The sequence below is a fragment of the Canis lupus genome, chromosome 10 (genome assembly GCF_003254725.2).
Source record: "Canis lupus dingo isolate Sandy chromosome 10, ASM325472v2, whole genome shotgun sequence".
Classification (NCBI taxonomy): Eukaryota; Metazoa; Chordata; class Mammalia; order Carnivora; family Canidae; genus Canis; species Canis lupus.
Window position 1 is genome coordinate 14,658,465 of NC_064252.1, and position 15,997 is coordinate 14,674,461.

Below are 15,997 nucleotides of genomic sequence, written 5' to 3' on the forward strand. Positions count from 1 at the left end.
AGCTGCTGGCTGCATCACGCTGCAAGGGCAGCAATCTGAACAAATTCCTGTTTTTTGTTTGCTTGCTTTTTTGTTTGTTTTGAGGGGCATTCTGTGAACCTAAGAACAAGGCAGTGACCCATCTTCTACCATTAAACCATAGAGCATCCTGTTTTATTAAACCAGCCAGATTTTCCCATGTAAAGTCACAGACAACAGAGATAGCTAAGACATTATTCTCAGTGATACCAGAGGAAACCGAGCTCTGCAGACAGTGGTGCCAAGCATCCAAGGATAACGTGTTCACAGTGGCAACCCTCCATAGTCGGTTCCCACTGTAAGAAAATAACAGGGTTACTCTTGTCCAGTGCTTCTTGCTTGGTTCCTACCTGGGTCTGAGCCTAGTGCAGCTTTTTCTGGCAGCATCTAAACTCTAGGAAGGCTCTTATTTTATGATCTCACGGAACTGCAGGATGACTTGGCTTTTAATTGAACTAATATCAAAGAGGCAACATGACCTCATTTCCTTGTAACTAGAAAAAAAAAAAAAAACTTCCACAAAATTCTGTATTATGTTTTCTATGAGTCTTTCCATTAATTCTTATCATTTATTTGCCTGACATGCTTTCAGTGAATTGTTCTTTCTCTTCAAGTTATACAGAGTCTCTGGCTGTTGCTCTCCACCAAGAATCCTTCCACAGAGAGAAGAAAGAAAGGATTCAGCTTCTCATTTTAATGCATCACCTGTTGGGTGTTCTATCCGTCACTTTGCCATTGTAACATTATTATGGGAGAGTAATCAAGGCAGAGAGTCTTAGAGGATATTCCCTTGAAATCCATAAGCAGGATTTTTAATTACTTTCAATGGTCTATTATTTCTCAGTTTTGCTTTATGTTAAGAATTCTTTTTCAAGCTTCTCTGGATATAGGTGAATATAAATTAAGAATGAATAATTTGAAAATTTCTCTATAGTAAGACATTTTTTTTTTTAATTTCTCTCCTACCCCCTGTTTTAAACTTGGATTTTGAAAATGGAATGCAAGATCTAGCAGAGGTATTCCAATAAGACAAATTTCCTCCTAAATGTAAATTAAGTTATGTGTTTTGTTAAGAGTTAGACTTTCTCCAGGATAGATTGCATGTTAAGCCATGAGAGAAATTTCAATAAATTTAAGAAGACTGAAATCATATCATATTGTAATTTTTTAGAACAAAAAAATTAATTCAGTAAACTTGCAGGATACAAAATTAATATACAAAAATATTTTGCATTTCTATACAGTAATAACAAAGTAGCAGAAAAAGAGATTTAAAAAAACCACGTTTACGATAGCACCAAAAGGAATAAAATACCTAGGAATAAATTTAATCAAGGAGGTAAAAAACTTGTACTCTAAAAACTATAAAACATTGATGAAAAAAATTGAAGGTAACAATTCTCATGGATTAGAAGGGTTAATACTGTTAAAATATCCATATTACCCAAAGGAATCTACAGATTCAATGCAATGTTATCAAAATACTGATGGAATTTTTCACAGAACTAGAACAAACAATCCTAAAATTTGTATGGAACCAAAAGACCCTGAGTAACGAAAGCAATTTTGAGAAATAAGAGCAAAACTAGAGATGTCACAATCCCAGATCAATACTAAAAACTATAGTAACCAATAGAGTATGGTACTGGCACAAAAATAGACGTATAGATCAATAGGACAGGATAGAGAGCCCAGAAATAAACCCATACTTCTATGGCCAATTAATCTACAAGAGAGGAGACAAGAATATACAAATCTCTTCAATAGATGGTCTAAGAAAACTGAACAGCTACAAGCAAAAGAATGAAATCAGACCACTTTCCTACACAACACACAAAAATAAATTCACAGTGGATTAAATATCTGAGACCTGAAATGATACAACTCTTTTTTTTATGCTTTTATATGTTTAGCATTTTTTTAAATTTATTTTTTATTGGTGTTCAATTTACTAACATACAGAATAACTCCCAGTGCCCGTCACCCATTCACTCCCACCCCCCGCCCTCCTCCCCTTCTACCACCCCTAGTTCGTTTCCCAGAGTTAGCAGTCTTTACGTTCTGTCTCCCTTTCTCTTAAAAGACAACAGGCAATAACCTCTTGGAAATCAGCCTTAGCAATACTTTGCTGAATATTTCTCCTCAGGCAGGAATAACAAGAGCAGAAGTAAACTTTTGGGAGCCACATCAAAATAAAAAGCTTTTGCGGAGCAAAGGAACCAACAAAACAGAATAGGAGGAGATGTTTGTAAATGATATATCCAATAAGGGGTTAACATCCAAACTAGATAAAGAACTCGTGCAACTCAAAAACTCACACAAAAACAAATAATCCAATTTTAAAATGGGGCGAGAGCCTAAATAGTCGTTTTCCCAAAGACATCCAGATGGCCAACAGACACATGAAAAGATGCTCAACATCACTCACCATCAGAGAGATGCAAATCAAAATCAAAATGACATATCACCCCACACCTGTCAGAATGGCTAGTGTTAAAAAAACAAGAAATAACGAGGGTTGGCAAGCATGTGGAGAAAAGGGAACCCTCATGCACCGTGGCAATGTACATTGGTGCAGCCACTATGGTAAACAGTATATGGAGGCTCCTCAAAAAACTAAAAATAGAAATACCATATGACCTCGTATTTGCATTGCTGGGTATTTACCCAAAGGAAACGAAAAAACCAAAAACCCATTAATCTAAATATATCTATATCTATATATCTATATCTATATGTATATCTATATCTATTTATAGATATAGATATGTATATATATCACCCCTATGCTTACTGCAGCATTATTTATAATAGCCAAGATGTGGAGGCAACCCAAATGTTCATCAATGGATGAATAGATAAAGATGTGATACACACACACACACACACACACACACACACACACACTGGGGTATTACTTGGCCATGGGAAAAAAAAAGAGACCTTGCCATTTGCAACAACATGGATGGACCTACAGGGTGTTTTGCTACATCAAATAAGTCAAAAAGAAAAAGACAAATACCATATAATTTCACTGATATGTGGATTCTAAAAAACCAAACAAATGAACAAAGAAACAGAAAAAATGGAAACAGACTCCTAAATACAGACAGACTGGGGGTTGCCAGAAGGCAGAGGAGAGGGGTTGGTTGGATTGGTGAAAAGGGGGGAAGAGGGTTCTGAGGTACAATGTTCCAGTCGTAAAATAAATAAGTCACGGGGATGTACTGTACAGTCTAGAGGTCTAGTCAATTATATTGTAAGAAGTACACACTGTGGTGAACGTTGTGTGATGTATAGAATTGTTAAACTACCATGTTGCACATCTGAAACTAATATTATATGTTGACTATATTTCAACAAAAATAAAGATCATAGAGTTTTTTTTTTCTTACGAGAAATGCTCATTTCGACTCTAGTATTATTTGCTTATCAGGATGTTAGAACATAAATCTCCCTCTTTTGAGTGGAAGGAGAGAGTTTAATTGATTTAGTTAGAATATAAACAGACTTTACAATCCACATTATCTATTTTCGGCTTTGATGGCAGCTCCTGAACAGTGGGGATGCTCTTATTTTACCATCTCGTGGAATAGCAGGATTATTTGGTTTGTTTCAGAAAACTATCATCAAAGAAGAGAGAGGACCCAATTTCCCTCATGACTGACAAAAAAAACATATTATCATATTTTCTATGAGTGCTGGAGGAAAAAAAATAATCCTCATAGATTTTCTATTTCTAACAAAAGAAAATCCCACCATTAGTGACAGTCTTGAATACAAAGAAAAGCAACATTTTTTAGTCTCTTTGTTTTGCAATTGTAACTTACAGATCCTGGGGCAGTTCTAAAAAGAGTACATCCTGGGGTTTCCTAGGCAAGCCTGCTAGCATGGGCTGATAACTTCCAGTGAAAGACCTCTTAAATTATCTATATTTAATTCTTCCTCTGAATAACTCATAACTAAAAAAAAAAGAATGTTGGGAGTTTTACTGAGCAAAGCGAACATGCTGCACATGAGCAGTGGAAAGTAGAGTGAGACAATTATAGATTCAAATTATTTTATTATGCATTACATAGCAATTTTATAATTGAGGATAAAACTGGTGACTATGTCTATTGGAACTAAGAAAGCAGAAGCTTTTTAAAACTTTTTTTTTCTAAAAAATAACAGTTTCTGAATTTTTTTTTTTCATATCTGGCTGACTGTAAGAAAAGGCATTGTTAGAAGAGTTTTAAAAATAATATCTCAGTAGTGGTTTAAAAATCTTACCGCAGTGATTTTTCTACTTTTCTGTTTCTTTTAATTTTTTATTATGAAAAGACTCGAACATATACACAAAAATAGAGAGAAAAGTATTATGAACCTGCATGTACCTGTCAGTCAATTTCAACAGAATCAGCATGACCGATCTTGTTTATTTTACCACAATCCATTTCCTCCACGATCAAATCCCTATCCAGTATCAGCCCATCCCTACCTGGTACCATCTCAACTCAAGTTTATTTTGAAGCCAGTAACAGGCTTTACTTCATTTTCCCATAAATCTTTGGATATGTTTCTCCAAAAATTATTTCCCCCCAAATTTCCATAATACCCTCATCACACTGAAAATAAATAATTCTGTAAGATCTCAATTATCTCATGAATGTTCAACTTAATAAAGGTGTTTTTTTTTTTTTTGGCTTTTCTTTTGGTCTCTCTCTCTCTCTCTCTCTCTCTCTCTCCCTCCTCTTCCTCTCAGCTTGCTGATTAAATCAGGATCTGAATTAGGTAACATGCATTGAAACTGATGTACAAGTTTCATTTTTTTACCTCCCTTCAAACTCTTTTATTTTCTATTTTTTTTCTTGTAAGCTATTCATTGAGGAAAGAATTGTGTACTCCACAGAATTTCATAGCATTAGATTTTATTCACTATATGTATACGTTGTCTTATAAAATGTGCCCTTCTCTCCAAATTCCTCTATATTGGATATGACCTAGAGGGTGTAAAATTGTGATGTTCCAACAAAATTCTCCATTTATTCCTTGGAATATGTCTAAAATGCAAACATTGCCTCATTTACTACTTGGTTACACAGAGGTACGGTTGGAGAGAAAAGGTAGGTCTCAGATTATTTTAATTTACTTACCTTTTTTGAAAATTTCAAATCAGTTCTTTACCACATTTATAAGATGACCAATTGTGTTTTTTATTTGTTTGTTCTTTGAGTTTTTTTGTTTAATGGTTAAGCAGTTTTTATTCACTGAATTTTGATGGCATAAGGTATCTTCTGGCAAATATAAGTGGCCTACTGAAATGATAGAATGTTGAATAATTTTATTTTTATTTTTTATTTTTTTATTTTTTTAAAGATTTTATTTATTTATTCATGAGAGACAGAGAGAGAGAGAGAGAGAGAGAGAGAAACAGAGACATAGGCAGAGGGAGAAGCAGGCTCCATGCAGGGAGCCCGATGTGGGACTCCATCCCCAGGACTCCAGTTTCACGCCCTGAGCCGGAAGGCAGATGCTTAACTGCTGAGCCATCCAGGTGTCCCGAATAATTTTATTTTAAAAAACTACTAGTATCTGTACAAAATCTTCTATTTCTCCTTTAGGAAATAGTTCCAAATAATTTTAATTCAAAATAATGCAAAATCTTTATTATCTGAATTTTTATTAATAAAGACCGGTTAGGCAGAAATTAATCTTTTTACTCAAATCTATGGAGAAAAATTCATATAAGAAAATGGTTGAATATAAACAGATTTCTTTAAAAAATAAAAAAAATAAATAAACAGATTTCTTAGGATAATGACCATTTAATTAAACTAAGATCACTGGAAGTAAGTATTACTTATAAGATCTTGAAACTGTGTAGAAGTGAGCACTGGCATCTAATTATTAAAATGGAATCCGTACCTGGACAACATAGCCTAATGATGTGACATACTTGAAAACAAACATTTACCAAACAATTTCTGTAAGTTTGACTGATCTTCTTAAGTTAGCCCACATTTTATATCTGAAAACCAGTGAACAAACCACATTTGGATCATTTCCAATTTTGTTACAAACTTGGACTTTGCTCATTGCCAATATAAAAACTGAGAGGGCATCTCACAACATAATTATAAATACATCCAAATTAGTAGATATTTGATGTGTTTTAATCCATGGCAGTTAATATTCTTTTTAAGATTTTATTTATGCATTTCAGAGGGGGGGCAGAGAGACAGAGAGAGAGAAAGAGAGAGTAGAGAGAGGGGCAGAGGGAAAGGGAGAGAATCTCAAGCAGACTCCACATTGAGTGTGGAGCCCAGTGCTGGGCGCAATGTCACAACCCTGAGATCCCGACCTGAGCTGAAACCAAGAGTCAGATGCTTAACTGACTGAGCCACTCAGGGGCCCTATGGCAGTTATTATTCTTAATAATGCTCAAATTTTCCTAATTTTGATCATTAGAACCTATTCAATGGACTCTCACATGTTTTGATAGTCTTTTTATGGTGCATTATCCCATTGGTTTATTATTTAGTAAAATATATTATATATGTTAACATATATATACATATATATATATATATATATATACACCTCTCATATTGTTAAACAGCAGTATACACTTTAATTTCCAATGTTTTACTCAACATAGCTTGATATCACTCCTTCATAGTACACAGTTCTCTTTATTTAATAGTGTTGCATAGTACATCACTGTGTGGATATTCATGGTTAATCCAACCAGTACCCTTTTAATGGTATTTGAGTGTTTCCAGCCTTGTACTAATCCAAATAGTGCTACAGTGAATAGTATAGCCTTTTTTATACTTTGGCTAGTATATCTCTGAAAAGTGAGTTTGCTAAATAAGAGAAATATATATATATTATATATTAATATATATATATATATATAATTATATATATTTGTGTAATTGGTAATTTTACTATTTTATGTCAACTTTCCATTCATAGAAGTTGTAATATTTGATATTTGATATTTCCCAGGTCAATCTGATATGGTTCATAAGAAATGAATCTCTGATCTCTTGTTTGTGAACAACAGTTCTAAAACAGGGCAACAAACCTTTCCTATAAAGATTCAGGCGGTAAATATTTTGGGTTTCGCTGGTCACATAGCTTCTGTTGCAACTACTCAACTTTTCTATTGAAGTGCAGAATTAACTACAGATACCAATGCAAATAAACAAGTGTGACTATATTTCAATAAAACTTTACTTATAGGGGGATTCCTGGGTGGCTCAGCGGTTTAGCGCCTGCCTTCGGCCCAGGGTGTGATCCTAGAGACCCGGGATTGAGTCCACATTGGGCTCCCTGCATGGAGCCTGCTTCTCCCTCTGCCTGTGTCTCTGCCTCTCTCTCTCTCTCTCTCGCTCTCTCTGTGTGTCTCTCATGAATGGGTAAATAAAATCTTAAAAAAAAAAAACTTTACTTATAAAAACAGGCAATAAATTGGACTTGGATCACTGACTATGTCTTGACCTCTTCTTTAAAAACATATTTAAAAAATATTTAAAAGTATAATATCCAAAGATATTCCATTTTTTTGCAAAGTAAACTTTTGTTGAAAAATAGAACTTAATGCCATAATCATTTGAGTAAATGGCTTAATTTATATTCAGTAAAGAGTAAAACTTCAATATATTTCACAGACTCTTGGAAAAGTGAGACACCTAATACCTCTGTAAATACTTCAAATCCATACTGGAGATTTTTTGCTGTCTGTTGTCCATAGAAAACATAGAAATAACCACGGAATCTGCAATCCTATGGCCTTGAATCCTGACTCCCTAATCTATGGGTATTTTATTTTAGAAAAAAATGAAATTCCTGATGAGCCATTAAAGATATATCTGGTGCAGTCCCCAGTTCTTCATAGAACTGCTCAGGTAAGGAGTCGCCTGAAATTTTCTTGAATACTTCCAAAGATGAGCAAGGAATGAAATGACAGGGTAGTCCATTTTGTGACAACTGTTAGAATGTACTGACCTAGGATTTGTTGAAATCAATTTACTCATAATTTTACCCATAGAGACTAATGTCTGGATTTCACATGATGCATACTGTTCTTCCTTCTGGCAGTACTTTAAATATAGTGATTTAAACTGATTGAAATCATAAATTACAATTTTTGACACTCACTAGAGCTTTCTATATTACTCAATTCTGCTAGTTGAATTAAATATTACATGAGACCATATGTTGTTTTCCTAAACTGTTTATTCCATCCAGACTGGCATCACTGTCCTTAAACACTATACTCTTATTTCTAATTTCAAGCTTTGTAACTTAATTTACTACCAAGCAAATGTTTCCCATCCCAGCCATAATTCCATCCTCTCTTCCTCACATCTTGTTGAGAACTTGTCATGTTTCAAGGATTGTGCTGAGGCCAGAAACTTACTAAGCAGCGTATACTTGCTGCTTTCAAAATTTTGTTTTAATTATATTATTATAATTTATATTATTGAACTGGCTTCTAAGTATTTTGAATATCAATTCCGTTTACAACCTTAAAACAGTGTGAGGAGTAAGAGATGAAAAAAAAAAAAAGTCAGCATGACGTGGTAAATGATAACAGAGTTGTGTGCCAGAAACACAATGAAAGACTGGGATTTGACAGAGGAGGTGATGATGCTTAGCCTTGAATATATAAATTTACTGACACATTGAATGAATAAAGTCATGTAGAACAAATGAGGAAACAGGATATGATCATGGATTTCAAGATTTTACAGTTCTAGCATGGAAGATGTAAGTTAAAAATTTTGGGTTCAAGTATCTGTTTTACTTCTTAGCTTCTTTTATTTGCATGTCACCTAACTACTCTAATCCTTTGAGACTCTTATGTGTGTGTATGTTTGCGTCTGTATTATTCATGAATCATATACAAGTAGTACTATACAATCAAGTAGGTTGAACTCAAAAAGAGACTCAAACCAAGACGCATTATAAAGTATTGAAAGACAAAGAATCTTGAAAGCAGCAAAGGAGAAGTGACTTCCTCACATACAAGAGATTCTCAATAAGATTTCTAGCAGATTTCTCATCAAAAACTTTGGAGGTGATAAGGCAGTGGGTTGATATAGTCAAAAGTGGTAAAAGAAAAATAAAAGCATCAACCAAGAATTCCATATCTGGCAAATAAGCTCTTCAAAAGTGAGGGGGAAATTAAGACATCCTTGGATAAACAAAAGATAATGAAGTTTGTCACCTCTAGACATGCCCTGCAATAAATGTTAAAGGAGTCCTGCTGATTGAAATAAGAGGTAACTAGACAGTAACTCAAAGCTGTATGAGGAAATAAAGATGTCAGTAAAGTACACATATGGGCAATTATACATTTACTATAATTGTAACAATAGCCTGTTACTCTACTTTTTTTCCATTAAGAAACTAGTATATTAAAAGAGAACATGCAAGTATTTGTCTAAAAACTAATATTATTAAAACATTAATTTGTAACTTCACATTTTGTTATCTACACAACTTAAGAAACGAATACATTAAAATTAGTACATTTTCACCCAGTGTATAAAGATATAGTTTTGTGACGTCTAAAATAATGAAAGGGATTGGGACAGAATTGTAAAGGAGCAGGTTTTTTTTTGTTTTTTTGTTTGTTTGTTTGTTTTTTGAGATTTATTTATTTGAGACACAAAGAGAGAGAGCATGTGGAGGACAGGGGCAAGGGGGCAGGAGAGAGAGGGTCCTAACTGGACTTGAGGCTGAGCATGAAGACTGACATGGGGCTCAATCTCACAACCTAAAATCACGACCTGAGCCAAAATCAAGAGTCAGGAACTTAACTGACTTCATACCCAGGCACCCCAAGGTGTAGAGTTTTTGTATGTTGTTGAAGCTAAGCTTATATAAATTCAAATTAGAGTTTTATAACCTCAGCATGTTAAATATAATCTCTGTAGAAACCTAAAAAATAGCTATTGAATATGAAGAAAAGAGAATTGAAACATTTCACTGAAATATATCAATAAAAAAAGGTGGTAGAAAATGAAGAACAAAAACGTTATAAGGAATGTATAAGACAAATAGAAAAATGACAGAAATGAGTCCCTTTTTATCAGTAGTTACTTACTCTTTTAAATCAGTAGTTACTTTGAAAGTAAATATATTGGGACGCCTGGGTGGCTCAGCGATTGAGCATCTTCCTTTGCCTCAAGGTGTGATCCTGGTCCTGGGACTGAGTCCCACGTCAGGCTCCCTGCATGGAGCCTGCTTCTCCATCTGCCTACGTCTTTACCTCTCTCTCTGTGTCTCTCATGAATAAATAAATAAAATCTTTTTTTAAAAAGTAAATGTATTAAACTCTCCAATAAAATGATAGAGATTGGCAGAATGGATTATAAAAACAGGACACAATCATATACTGTTTATAAGAGACTCATTTTATGTCAAAGCTATAAACAGGTTGAAAGTGAAAAGATAGAAAAAGACAGACCATGGAAATAAGTAAACAAAAGAGAGGAGGAGTAGCTATACTGCTATCAGACAAAATAGACATTAAATAAAAAGCTTATAAGAACACAAAGACATTATATATTAATAAAAAATTCATAAGAACATATAACAACTATAAACATCAATGTACCTAATAACAGACCACCAAAATATATAAAGCAACTTGAAAAGCACCATAAATCAACTAGTTTTTAAGAAACATGCACAATATTATACCCAATAACAAGAGAATGCACATTCTTTGAAAATGCACATGGGATATTTTCCAGGATAGGCCATATATATGATGCCAGCATTTTCTGATACCAAAGCTAGATACAAATTAAATTGTTATGGGTTTAAAAAGAGATATCATACAAACTGTATCTCCAACTATAATGAAATAAAGTTAGAGATAAAATAAACCAGAAAAACAACTGAAAAATTCACATATTTGCAGAAATTAAACAATAAACTCTTACACAACCAACGAGAAAAATAAATCACAATCAAAACAGAAAATACTTAGAAATGAATGAAAATGAAAATATAACATACCGAAATTTATAGGACACAGCAAAAACAATTCTGAGAGGTTTATAGCTATAAGCTCATTAAAAAGAAGAAAGATCTCAAATCAACAAGCATTCTTTAGAACTTAAGGAACTAGAAAAATTAAGCATAAAAGCCAGGAGAAGGAGGAACATAATAGTGATTAGGGTAAGATTAAATTAATAAAGAGAATAGAAAAACCATAGAAAAAAATTCAATGAAATCAAAGTTAGGATTGTCAAACAGATCAACAAAATTGAGAAAATTTTGGCTAGATTCACTAAGAAAAAAAACTGAAATTATTAAAATCAGATATGAAAGTGGGAGAGATTAATATTGATTCTACAAAAATAAATAGGAGTTAAGAGACTATATGAAAAATCATACACTGGCAAATTGAATAAACTAGATGAAATGGAAACATTCCTAGAAACACTACATCTATCAAGAATAAATTACAAAGAAATGGAAAATCTGAATAAACATCCCCAGTAAAGAGATTTAATTGATAATCAACAATCTTTCAACAACAACAAAAAGCACAGAGCCTGATGGCTTCACCCATAAATTCCACCAAATATTTAAAAAGCTATTACCAGTTTTTCACCACTGTTTCCAAGCAAAACAAAAACAAAAACAAAAAACAAAGAATTGGGAATATTTTTTAACTGAACCTATGACGCCAGCATTATCTGATACCAAAACTAGATGAAGACAAGAAAAAATTAAAAAAAACAAAACAAAAAATAAAAAACAAAAACTATAAACCAGTATCCTATGAGCACTAATGTAAAAAATACCTTTAAAAACATCAGTAAACAAAATTCAGACTATTAAAAGAATCATGCACCATGATCAAAAGGAATTATTTTCTGAAATGTGAAGATGGTTCAACATGTGCAAAATCAATCAGTGTGATACACCACATCTACAAAACGAAGGGGGGACAAAACGCAGGGTCATCTCAATTATGCACAGAAACCATTTGACAAAATGCAGTGTCCTTTCATGATCAAGACACAATAAACTAGAAATAGAGGGAAACTACCTCAACATAATAAAATCCGTATATGAAAATTCACAGTGAACATCATACTCAGTGGTGAGAGATTGAAAGTTTTTCCTTTAGATCAGGAACATGTCAAGGATGCCCTCTTGCACCACTGTATTTAACACAATGCTGGAAGTGCTAGCCAGAGAGATTAGGCAAGAAAAAAGACATAAAGGATATCTAAATTGGAAACATAATATTCAAAACAAAAATCATCTCTGTCTGCAGATTATATCATCTTATATGAAGAAAAGCCTAAATATCACACACACACACACACACACACACACACACACACTTAGAACTAATAAATACAGAAAAATAGGATACACAGTCAACACACAAAAGTCAGTTGCATTTCTATATATTAGTAAGGATAAATCTGAAAAAAAGAAATTAAGGAAACAAATACACTTACAGAATATCAAAAGGAATAAGATACTTGGAAATTATCTTAACCAAGTGGGTGAAATACTTGTACAATGAAAATTAGAAAACATTGCTTAAAGCATTAAAAACACAAATTAATGAAAAGATAGTCCATGTTCATGGACTAAAAGACTTACTATTTAGATGTGAAAACTACCCAAGGCTACCTACAGATTTATTGCAATCCCTGTCTTTAACCCAAGGATGTTGTTTTTTGCAACAATTTTTTGCAAAAATCTTTAAAAAATCATCTTAAAATTCATATGGATATATTTCCCACTGTATCATCAGCATAAAGTTAGATATAGATTGCTTATTTTTGCTCTGATGCAGCTTAGCCTTACATAGCCCTAACAATCTTAAAAAAAAAAAAAAGAAAGTTGGACAGCTCACACTTCCTGATTTCAAGACTTACTACAAAGCTACAGAAATCAAAATTTTGTGGTACTGGGATATAGGCAGACATAGAGAAGAGTGGGATAGAATAGAGAGCCCAGAAAGAGACCCATATAAAGTCAAAATATTTTTGACAAGGATTCCAAAATCCTTATCAATGGGATTGTCAATGGCAATGACAGTCTTTTCAATAAATGGTGTTTGGAAAACTAGATTTCAACATGCAAAAGAATGAAGTTAGATTCTTGCCTGATGCCTTTTTATTTAAAAAAAATAATAATAAGAGGAGGGGACACCTGGATAGCACAGTTGATTGAGTCTGGAATTCTTGGTTTGGCTCAGATCCTAATCTCAGAGTTGAGACTGAGCCCTGCGTGGGGCTCTGTGCTCAGTGGGGACTTGTGCTTGAGACCCTCTCTCCCTCTGCCCTCCCCCTCCATGCTCTCTCTCTCTCTCTCTCTCTCTCTCGTTCTCCCTCTAAAATAAATAAACATTTTTAAAAAGAAAAGATCTGTGGTTAGTGGTCATTGTCACAGGGCAAACATGATATAAAAAAGTGGATTTTACGGTTTGAGGGCTACAGTTTCAGCTTGAGAGTAGACAGTTGAATTCTCCAATAGCTGAGGAGCTAGAGACCTCCCAGGCAGCAGGACGGGACCGTCTGCAGGGACTTCTGAGTTACATTTCACTCTTTATTTTTATTTTTATTTTTTTACATTTTTTTTTTTACATTTCACTCTTTAACATTCAGATAATACCTTTTAGAAGCACATTTATGCTAATGTACCTTTGTATCTAGATTACAGTTTGAACAGATTTAATTGCTGCATTAGTCAAAACAGAATTTATATTTAAAATTTGACAAAATGAAGACAAATAATTGGCTTATTAATGGGTTTTTTTTAGCCGCAACATTTTTACCTCTGACATTACACTCTGAAGATGCAGTTGAGTTATTATTAAAACTGATTTTAACAAAGATGTGCTAATGATGAGTTCACTGAAGCTGCATCAGAGCAAAAATAAGCAATCTGTATCTAACTTTATGCTGATGATACAGTGGGAAATATGTTTGTTTAAAAAACCATCTGTTATTTACAGGCATTTGTATGGAATTTTATGGTGGATAACAAAACTATCTTGACTGTAACCTAAAAAGAGGCGTATGCTATTAACAAAAGTAAAGCTTCCATCTGCCCCTACATATTTGTCAAAGAGCTGATTTTAGTAAACTACTTATCTCAAATGGCATGGGTTGCCTTCGAAGGCTTATTCATTAGTTTGTGTGGGTTTCATTAACATATTAGTCTTCCAGCAGCTGGGTCATTATTTTAAACCCACGCTGAAGGTATAACAGGAGACTGGAACTTTGGCTATTTTAAAGGTCTTCAGGTGGAGCTCCCGAGGGGCTCAGAGGTTGAGTATCTGCCTTTGGCCGAGGTCATGACCTTGGGGTTCTGGGATCGAGTCCACATTGGGCTCCTTGCAGGAAGCCTGCTTCTCCCTCTGCCTGTCTCTGCCTCTCTCTCTGTGTCTCTCATGAATAAATAAATAAAATCTTAAAAAAAAATAAAGCCTTCAGGTATAGCAGAGCGAGGGAATGCCTACCTTTCATTTGGCTTCATTTAATTTGATTTAATCCATTTTTGGCTTTCTCTCATTTGGCTGAAGTCAGGCAGCCAAGATGAGCCACTTTGTCATGATTTTCTGAGGTGAAGGCAACTGAGACCTGTGGGTTCTAGAGAAACTTTTGCCCCTCTCTGAACTATATCGAAGAATCTAAATTGGGAGTCTTCTCCAGAAAAAAAAAAGGGTTATTAGCAGAGATAAGTTTTATCTGAGTGACTCATTTGGCTGGTAGGACAAACATGGAATTACCAAATTATCTGCTCTTTCCTCCGAAGTTCTGGGTCCCCAGCCCCTTCACCTTGTTTCAGGATGACATAGACACCTCATTTTGCCTCAACGTCTTAGGGATTTTCACATCCACGTGGATTTCCTGTATGCGTCCCCATTACATTTTCCCCTGTTGATTTGTTGCCTGTCAATCTGAATCTTAGCCCAGCTAGAAGGAGCCTCAAAGGGGATAAGAATTCTTGCTCCTTGACACTGTAACATGAAAGAAGTCAATTCTAAGGACTTTTATGAATCTAAGGTTTTATGATTTTGTTAACCATCCACAATTGTACTAAAAAACATGTGGTTCGTAGAGTTCCCTGGAAGCCATATTGGTATTACATAGTGTTCATCATTTTGGAATTTTTTTTTTTTTTTTTTTTAGGAGAACTTACAAATGGTGACTTAGACGACACACAAACCACCGAGAATTTGATAAACAGTTTGTAAGTAGACAGTTTCCTTTCACAGAGTGTAGGTCACCTCCTAACTTCGTGTCCACAGCAGATCAGAGAACCGAACAGGCCGTCTTGATCTTTCTGGATTAGAGGTTTTCTCCTAAGTATTAGGTTCTGAACAGAAAACCTACCCGGTGTAGCATCACCCAGTGTTGTAGGAGAAAACCTCTGGCATCCGGTGGGTGCTCTCTGTTTTTCTATGGCATCTTCTTAAACAGAGTACATGCGGATTTCCCAGTCCAAGGTAGACCCCATTCAAGATCTCCTCCTCAGGGCTCCTTGGCCCCTTCCCGTTCCCCTGCCTCGTTATACTGGGGTTTCACAGAATGGGAAGCAAATTATGCTACCTCGGAAGCTCACCACATAAGATAATTTTTATCTTCATATTCTTTCATTTAAGCATATTTTTTGCAAATTTATGAATTTCTTCTACTTGTCTCCAACTTTGTCACCAAAATAGAAGTTCTCCTTAATAATTTTAAGGAGACGTTAATTTTGTTAATTCTCTGTACCATATTTAGTAAGAAGGATTTTTTTATTCTTTGACACCAACTCCACGTTTTTAGCATTTTTTTAAAAAGCTCTACACTGTAATGAGTCAATATTTGAGCAAGGAAGCTCACTACTACCTAATATATCAAAATTTGGCTAAGAAATTATCATTCTAAAAATATTTAGTGCAAGTGACAATTTTCCTTGCTGTTTCTTATTTGGGGGTGACAAGGATGCATTT